The sequence below is a fragment of the Cibotium barometz genome, chromosome 12, assembly GCF_041138505.1.
Source record: "Cibotium barometz isolate CiBa-2024 chromosome 12, ASM4113850v1, whole genome shotgun sequence".
Taxonomy (NCBI): Eukaryota; Viridiplantae; Streptophyta; class Polypodiopsida; order Cyatheales; family Cibotiaceae; genus Cibotium; species Cibotium barometz.
In genome coordinates, this window is record NC_141057.1 from 7,384,739 (window position 1) to 7,393,887 (window position 9,149).

The window sequence follows — 9,149 nt, forward strand, 5'->3', positions numbered from 1 at the left end:
GAGGATCTTATTCCTAGTCTAGTTCCTCTGATAGCAAGACATATTTTAGATCTAAGGAGGATGGTAATTACGCAAGGAACTAGACAAGAACACAAATTATTACAATTAACCCTCCATTTTAATCAGCTCAAACTCATCTTTTTGTTGAAAGCTTATCTATCCTAATCACCACCTACACAAGTGGTCTACCCGTTTGGCCCATGAGCTCACCTACAACACCTCATGCATGACATAACTTGGGATTTACACTTTCAACTACTCCATTTACAATTAACACAAAAATCTAACCTTGGAATAATGCAACTTGGCATTATACCCATGGTCCTAGAAATCAATATAGCTACACTATAACTGAAAAGGCAATGCAACTTGCCATTACAACCATGCTCCTAAAAATAAGTCTGGGTATCTACTAGCATGCTCCTAAAAATTTGTCTAGGGTGGATGCCAGAAGGTCATTCTCTAATAGTGTGGGTGTCTGTTAGCATCCAAATAGAGTTGTTGAATAACCAACCGCCGCTAGGAATGAAAGGATGTTGATCTGTTTCAACGGACGATGATTAGATATAAATCCATTGGCTTTTTGTTGGAGTCAACTGTCACTGTTGTGTAAAAGGTGATCCGGGACAACTAAAAGTTGCGGCAAGTCTTGGCTCTCGAGGACACGCAGAGTCTGGTAAAAAGCCTAATTTGAATAAAGTAGTTACGCACTCGCCGACCCTTCGATCACAAACACGTGCGCATTTGACAGTCCGATTTGAATAAAGTAGTTGCGGCAACTCTTGGCTCTCCTTGTTGGGGGCATGGGCGTCAAGGGCTCATGATTACTACACGCAGAGTCGTGTTTGAGGAGTTTCAAGCCGAGACCAACCCTTCGATCACAAACACGTGCGCATGTGACAGCCGCCATTGCCATTGCCTACTATGACCATAAATATTGAGCCATTGCCATGGCCGTGAACTGAGCTCACTGGGCCTGCTATTCTCTCTCACAAATTTGTGTAGATTGAAGTGATAAACTAGGGCTCATAGTCTCTCTCTCTCTCTCTCTCTCTCTCTCTCACACACACACACACACAGAGTGTCAATCGCAGCCCACAATGAAGCGCGCCGTTCTAATCGCAGCTTTTCTAGTAGTTATGTACTGCAACTTGCTCCCTGCTGCTACAAGTGCAACCAACACTTCTGTTGTGTCAGCAGCTTGCGACAGGCTTGGCATCCCGCAGGGCAGTGCCTTCTGGAGCCACCTGGGCTTTCTATTTACCCGGCTGGTGGAGAACACCCCCTACACGGAGGGCTACTCCTTCAAGACCCGCACGGGCGGTGGCGACGATCCCGCCTTCGGCGAGGCCTGCTGCAAAGCTTCCTGCTCGCCTTCGCAATGCGACGAATGCCTTCGGCAGCTCTCTAGCGACATATGGCGAATCTGCAACAGTGCTCTCGGAGCCCGCGTTGAGTACCCTGATTGCTGGATCCACTATGAATGCTACAACTTCTAAGGGACCCTTAGAGATCAGGTCGCTGCTCTATAGTATTAGAAAGTTAGCCATGATATTCTCTCTCGCACACACATTTATTATCGTAATAATCCACCACTGTTGGTGTTCTAGCTTAATGCATACGAGATATTGTTGTTTTATAGATATGTCACCTTGGGTCTTGAACCTCAAAGTCCTATACTTTATGGAATAAACACTTGGAATTGAACACACAAAATGTGATGGCATGGGAAAATGGTTATTTCCTACTTGGCTTTGTTTTGTATTGGCATGGGCTACTTTCTTTCTTTTGGTAATTCGAAAGCTTGAAACGAGTGCATTAAGAGAATTGTTTGTTGTCATCACAAGAAAGGAGTAACACCCTCGGGAAAACAGAAACTCAGCATGCAAAATGATAGGCTACCAAATTACTTTAATTCGCAAACTTGGCAAGGTCATCTCTAGATGCAAATAATTTTTTGTTCTTTTCCTTGAATTGCCTTATAATACTTGATTTAAACTGAAAAGATTTCTAATGATGTGTTTAAGAAGCTCCATAGCATTAAATATTCCAAAATTATGTGTGGGGCACAAAATGCATGAAGTTTTACATATAAAAATTATGATGCTTTTGAGTAATATCGAGTCAATGAACCCATCAAAAGTATACAAAGGATGAAATCTTAATGAAAACGAGTATGACCTCATTTTTCCATGTCTATAGTCGATTAAATGACAGATATGAAAAGTTTTTATGGGAGTTTAATTCTTCTACTAATATTATAACACGAGAGAGAGAGAGAGAGAGAGAGAGAGAGAGAGAGAGAGAGAGAGAGAACACAAAATGAATAATGCATGTACCTTCACAAATAAAGACTTATGTGGCACTTGCACATAGTGCTTCACAACATTGAACCTTACATGTGTATGTTTTACACCTACTAAAGTTACTTTTGAAATGTCATTGAAGAGTTCGATATTTATACTCTTAATGGCATACATATGTACAGTGGTCCTAGATATCCAAGAAAACAATATACAAAAGTTTTAAATGTGTGAGTCCATACTTTTAGTTTTTCATACATGGCAATACCACATAAGTGTTTTTTTAACACTAGTTTGGTACCAAAACAGGACACTTAAGTGTCCTTTTTTGGGGGTTGCGAAAAAAAAATCAAACTCCTAATGTAGGCTTTAAAAACCAAAATGCTTCATTGGGCATGTAGAACATAACCCTATGCTTATGTAAAAAATGCTAAACATATAAAATGCCTTTTTATTTGGAAGTACATAAGCAACAAAGTAGCATATGTCTTGAAAATGAACATTTTTCAGGATTTTTCCAAATATGCAAGCATCATTCTCTCAAAAAAAAATCCAATGATATCAATAGCATTTTTCCCAATATATTTTGATAGCATACATCAGTCCAAGGAGGTAGAAGTTCACCAAAAAAATCATTTTCCTTTCCTAGAATTTTTTCCAAAAAAGTTGTATAAAATCAGCAAAAGTAACGCGTATTATCAAAACTCAATCACGCCACTAAAAAATAATATAGCCCTATCAATGAGAATGTTGATTATCGGTTTTCATGCTTGAGATGAGATAAATAAGCCATAATTTGATGTGTATGACACTAACTTAGCCTCCACTTAAGTAGGTTCTTATCGCCTAGTTCTAAAAAAACTGTAAAAAATAAAAATGCAAAATTTGATCATCTTTTATCAAAAACTAATCATAACTATGCTTGCACAAGTAGTCTACACCTATAGTTACAACAAATAATGCACTTACATAGCTTTCCCCTTTGATGAAAATCTAAATTAGGCTCATAATTAGACATTTTATGTATTAAAAACAGGTTGCGCAAAAGGCCATGTATGAGAAGAGGCCCAAAAAGTGGCTATAAAGTTTTGGAAAATTCAAAACAAAGTAGTATTTACCCTATATAACATGGGTGCACCTCAAGCTTTACATTATTAGCTTGCATATGGGAGAAAAATTCATGCTCCACTTGTATAAAAAACGTCATTTCAATATTAGCGAGTCAAAAATTTATCCAATAATTGTCGTTTGATGATTCCAGGATTTAGTTTACATCATGGGCTTTCCATCAAGTCAAGTTTCATGATCAAACTATGTCCCTTCTAAAAGTTATGTCCAAATTACTACTATTTTTTGAAAACAATAAAAATCATGCATTTTATCAGCATGTGTCTAAGAAAATTAAAATATTGCCTTGCAAAAGCTAAGAAAAGTGCAATTTAAAGAATCTCAAGGATTTTTTGGGTCTTGAGGAACATCTGTGGATGTTAAGCATTTCAAAACTCTTAATAGATTGCCCACAAAAATTCAAGAACTTTTCAGGACACTTTAGTGTTTCAGGACACTTAAGTGTCCAATTACAGAACTAGTGTTAATGAATACATCAAATGAATGATATCGTCTATTAATGAAAAACATATGGCATTTTTTTTAAGAATTATATATTGGATATTTTAGAATATTTTTTTCTAAGGAAATCTTTTAGGAAATGTCAAATTAAAATATTTGGTATTTCCAAAAGGTTTTTTTTCTAATGGGGATATTTAAAGAGAATTTGGAAAACTCTTTACTCAAGAGGAAAGGTTTTTCCAAAATGACACAAAAATGTGGCTTTTAAAAATAGAGAACATTAACAACCTAAGAGGTGGCACAAAATTTGGGATATGAATACTCATAGTCTTCTCATGAAACTAAATAAAATGCATACTTTCAGAATTCTAAAAATGATCAGAGATTCAAATTGTCAAATGATCATGTTTATAAAATAAAAAAATCTATTCTAGAGAAAAAGGTCTATAGCTAAGTCATGGACAAAAATTGTACTATCACAATTGAATTTAAGTACTCTACATCCATGTTTACACCATCACTATCTTGAACATGATGCATCACTTGCATCCTGGGATGATTTAGATCTATGAAGCATATTTCTTTGATCTATCCATAAGATCATTGTCTTCATCACATTGAGTCTATCACATTATATGTACTTTTGGTTACACCACCAAAAAATTATATTTTACACTATAACACGTCGAGGGCATAACAACGTTTATTTTCTCAGGGTGTTGGGGATTCCATTCATTGCTCCGCAGCAAAATTTCACTACTCAACAGGGCTTCTAGCAACGAAATTTCGCTGCTCCACAGCGCTTATAGTAGTGAAATTTCTTGCTGGTGAGTGGCACCTATAGTAGTGAAATTTCACTGTTGTGTACAGCGAAATCACGCTGCTATTTTCACTGCATGAAATTCCAAAGAGTTATTGGATGCTGAATTTTAAAAACACGTTACATTCAAGCAAAAATAAAAGATAATTGAAAACTTTTGAGAAGCAAAATAGTGTCAAGATCATGAATCTATCCCATCTTCTAATAAATCAATATATGTTGCTTCATTAATGTCTATATCTAATGGAAGCTCAATGAAAAGATGGGGTTCCATATCAATATCAATATCACTATCATGATCCAATGAAGCACTGTCACACAATTGATAGGTGACTCATCATCTTCTTTGGATTCATGTTCCTCATGCTCTTGATCGGCTCCCTCGAAAATGTTTTCTTCATCATCTTCTTCCAATGAGCTGATTTGAGGTAGTACTTGCACCTCATCCAGAGATTCAGCCCCCATATCTTGATCTTAAAAGATATGTTTTAAATGAGGGTAAACTTGTATAACATACCACCACTTTGGATTAATTTGATTCCTTCGCATGAAACACAACCTAATATCACAAAGCAAAGGGGTTACACTTTTATTATACTACATCAAGATTTAATTTGACATTGGTTAGGTTACTAACTTGTTGGCAGTCAATGAAGTAGTACGAAAGTATCTTTCTCATCATTCCAAAACTTGGTGGAATCAATTTGAAAGAACTAACTCTATCGGCGTGAAACACAACCTAATATCACAAAGCAAAGGGGTTACACTTTTATTATACTACATCAAGATTTTTTAATTTGGGATTGGTTGCCTTACTAGCATGTTGACATTCAGTAAGGTAGTACGAAAGTATCTTTCTCATCATTCTGAAACTTGGTGAAATCAGTTTGAAAAAGAACCAAATGTTTCTTCACGGTTGCTTGAGCACCTCTATATATCACCTTGAACCATTTGACATCAAAGATGAATAGAACAAATGCTTTTAATCCAACCTCAAGAATATCTTGAATAGCTCCACAATACTCAAGATTGTCCTCTATAACATTGGTATCATGTCTACTAGCTCGACTTTCTTGCTCAAAAGTTACCATCACACTATATTCAAATGTGTTTCTTTTAGAATCCACACACTCCATGTGCGAAAGTGCCTTCCCTCTGACCATATTACATTATATAGTTTGTACTAATATTAAACAAAATCATGACATTTAGTATAGTGCATTAAACAAGGTATATACGTGAGAATTTGATAGAGATAAAGAATGTACTTACTTGAGGGTCACATCCTCTTGGATACTCATGCTCTACTCTTTTGATCATCTCTCCATTTTGCGATGCCATTGATATTGCCATACAAAGCCATTCTATATTGATCACATTTGGTAGAGGTTCCAAGCTAGGCAGGAATGGCAAGCGTCTATTTGCTCTTCTAAAAGCTCTTCTCTCATCCATTCATCTATTGATTGCATCATTATATCTCCCAACCCACTTCTCCATGATGGGACTATTTAGAATGTATAATGTATTCACCTTGTGGCATAATGCTTCATTGAGTCTTCGTGCTTCACAATCCTAGCATGGAAGGATCTATGTGAGGTAGATGTTTTGAGATTTACACAAGAGACTCTTGCATCAAGCATCCCTTTGCCATGCTTGCTTCTCGCCTTGCTCTTTGTCTCACAAAGTCCTTTAATGTTTTCATGAACCTTTCAAGGAAAAACATCCATCAAACATGAACAAAACCACACAACGCCACTTCATCAACCAAATGGACCACAAGATTTAATTGGCTAGTGAGTTCTAGAAAAGTTGTCCTCAATCATACACACTCCCTCAATAGCATTGAGATGAGCCATCTAAATGGATGTAGGATCCATCTCCTTTAAGGATATGTACCTACACACATAGCAATCATGTGTGCTATTTACCAATACATAACTTGTGAGTGAAAGAGAATACCAAATAAGCAATATAACTTAGTGAATTGAAGAAAATCATTTTGTGTAATCCATACCTAGCATAGAGAGCATTTTACTACACCCATCTCATGAGTTTAGTAATAGATTTTGAGGGAGAAGAATCTTCTGGAGAAACTTGCAACAAAACATAAGAAATAATATGTCAAAATATTAGTAATAAGGAGAGTATATAGAACATGAAACATTTTCTATTTGAGAGAATAGAATGAGGTGGTCTTACCAAAGAAGATTTGTGACACTTGCATCACTCCATCCATAAGTTGTTTGTAAGTTCAATAGCTCCAAGTTTGTTCGCAGTGTGGAGTACGAACATCCTTCATACAAAGGGGTGCTTATGCATAGCCTATGCATAGTTCTTACGCATAGGGTATGCATAGTTCTTATGTATAGTCTATGCATAGTGCTAATGAACTAATGTTTTGATTTATTATGATCATTTTTTGTAGGTATATTCAAGCAAACGAGCCAAGGGTTCCGGCTACGCAGCGGTTCATACGGATTCGGCTAGAAGAGGTAAGCCCTCTTTTTCCATTCTTTATTTATACTTCTTCTCTTTGTGTTTTTGTACCTTTGGCTACCGAGGATTAGGTTTAGGTCAAGATCCTGTGGCCCCTATGCATAGGCTATGCATAGGGTATGCATAAGCTATGTATAAGGGTGTGCGTAGGGTATGCATAAGCTATGTATAAGGGTGTGCATAGGCTATGCATAAGCTATGCATAGGGTATGCATAGGGTATGCATAGGCTATGCACATGCTTATGCATAGAGATATGGGGCATTGTTATATGCCATCTAGAATGCTACTTATATTAAGTTAGGAGTGGTTATCTGCGGCGAGTTATAGTGGAGGGGGAGCCCTCGATCTTCTCACTATCCTTCTCTTGTAAAAGAGGACTTTCCTTTGGCTTTAATAGTGGGGAGCGTGTAGAAATTCATCAGAAGATATCATTCAAAAGTGGCACTATCCACCTTGCTTGTCTAAGTAGTATTGTAGGAGGTCTTAACAATGTTCTAATATCACATGTTGCCTTTATTGTCTAAGCTTGTGTTTTTGTTTTCTCTTGGTTGGCTTGACATTGTCGAAGTAAACTCTCTTATTCATTCAACCTCATGTTTATTTCACCCTTGGGTGCCGGGTTTAGGGTCTAGACTTATGCATAGAGATATGGGGCATTCTTATATGCCATCTAGAATGCTGTTTATGTCAAGTTAGGAGTGGTTGTCTGCTGCGAGTAAGTGGTTATAGTGGAGGGGGATGCCTCAATCTTCTCACTATCCTTCTCTTATAAAAGTGGAGTTGCCTTTGGCTTTAATAGTAGGGAGCATGTGGAAAGTCCTCAGAAGCTATCATCCGAAAGGGGCACTATCCACCCTACTTGTCTAAGCAGTATTGTAGGAGGTCTTAATAAATAATGTTCTAATATCACATGTTGTATTTTTTTGTCTAAGCTTTAAACATGGATTTTGTTAGAGAAATTGTGTTTTGTTTCCTCATGCATGTATGTATAGGCAATCTCTATCAACCCCTCACAAGACCGTGATGTGGCAAATTTGCTATCTATTGTAAATGAACGATATGGGTAGCAAGCTTGGTCTTGGTTTACTTAGAAACATGTATGGTTCGACCAAACCTTCTCACATACACAAAGTTAATATTTTATGCATTCTATAAGTCTTATTTTTTAATCTTATATGCAAGTGAGCTTATAATTGGGCCAGTCGATGCCATGGGGGCAATCTACCCCACTTGGCCAGTCGGGGCAAACCACACCTTTGATAGGCATGGGGCCGAGTGGTGCAGGCCTATCACGATATGGTTGTGATGAGACTACACCACATTCCTCGACTAGACCCACCCCAGTCTCTCACATCCGTCCTCACCAATGATGACGACATAGCAGGGAGTCTGAGGGGGTAGTAGATATGCTAGCGGGGCGGTGGAGGCTTCTTTTACTTTGGCAAAAGTAGTAGAAGGTCTCCCGATGCGTCTCCCCAATAGGGGGGCTCTTCATCTATACATTATGAGCCAGGCCCCAGGAGACCCATTCCACCATTCAATCCACGCACCCTACCATACAACGTGGATGTGGATGGTGCCCTCGTGATGGATGCACGAGGAAAGCAAGTCATGAACTGCATGCATGTACTTGTAAACCTGGAGTTCAAGAACTCCTTCAAAAAGTGGAAAGCACAAGATGAACTTTCAAATAAATACTTCATTGATTTGCTTAAGTTGGAGTTCCCTATTCCACATGCAGATCTTTTCTTCTTCATGGAGTGGATGAAGAGACAAATTAAGCTTTTACTCTCTAATAGGAGAGCAAATATTAAGAGAGCAGCAAAGAATAACTTGGAGAAGCCTAGCATTTTCACGACCGAGAAGTGGAGGTATGCATGCAACTTTTTCAGAAAACACCCATGTGCTTTTCAACAATAAACAGCAGCAGCAGAGCGAGTGCTTCCTGAGTACGGAAGT

The 9,149-nt window shown here is 37.7% G+C and overlaps 1 pseudogene; it reads left to right on the plus strand.

Moving 5' to 3' along the window:
* Positions 1–1,100: 1,100 nt before the first annotated feature.
* Positions 1,101–1,499, plus strand: LOC147633007 (antifungal protein ginkbilobin-like protein pseudogene; annotated as a pseudogene).
* The last annotated feature ends 7,650 nt before the right edge of the window (positions 1,500–9,149 follow it).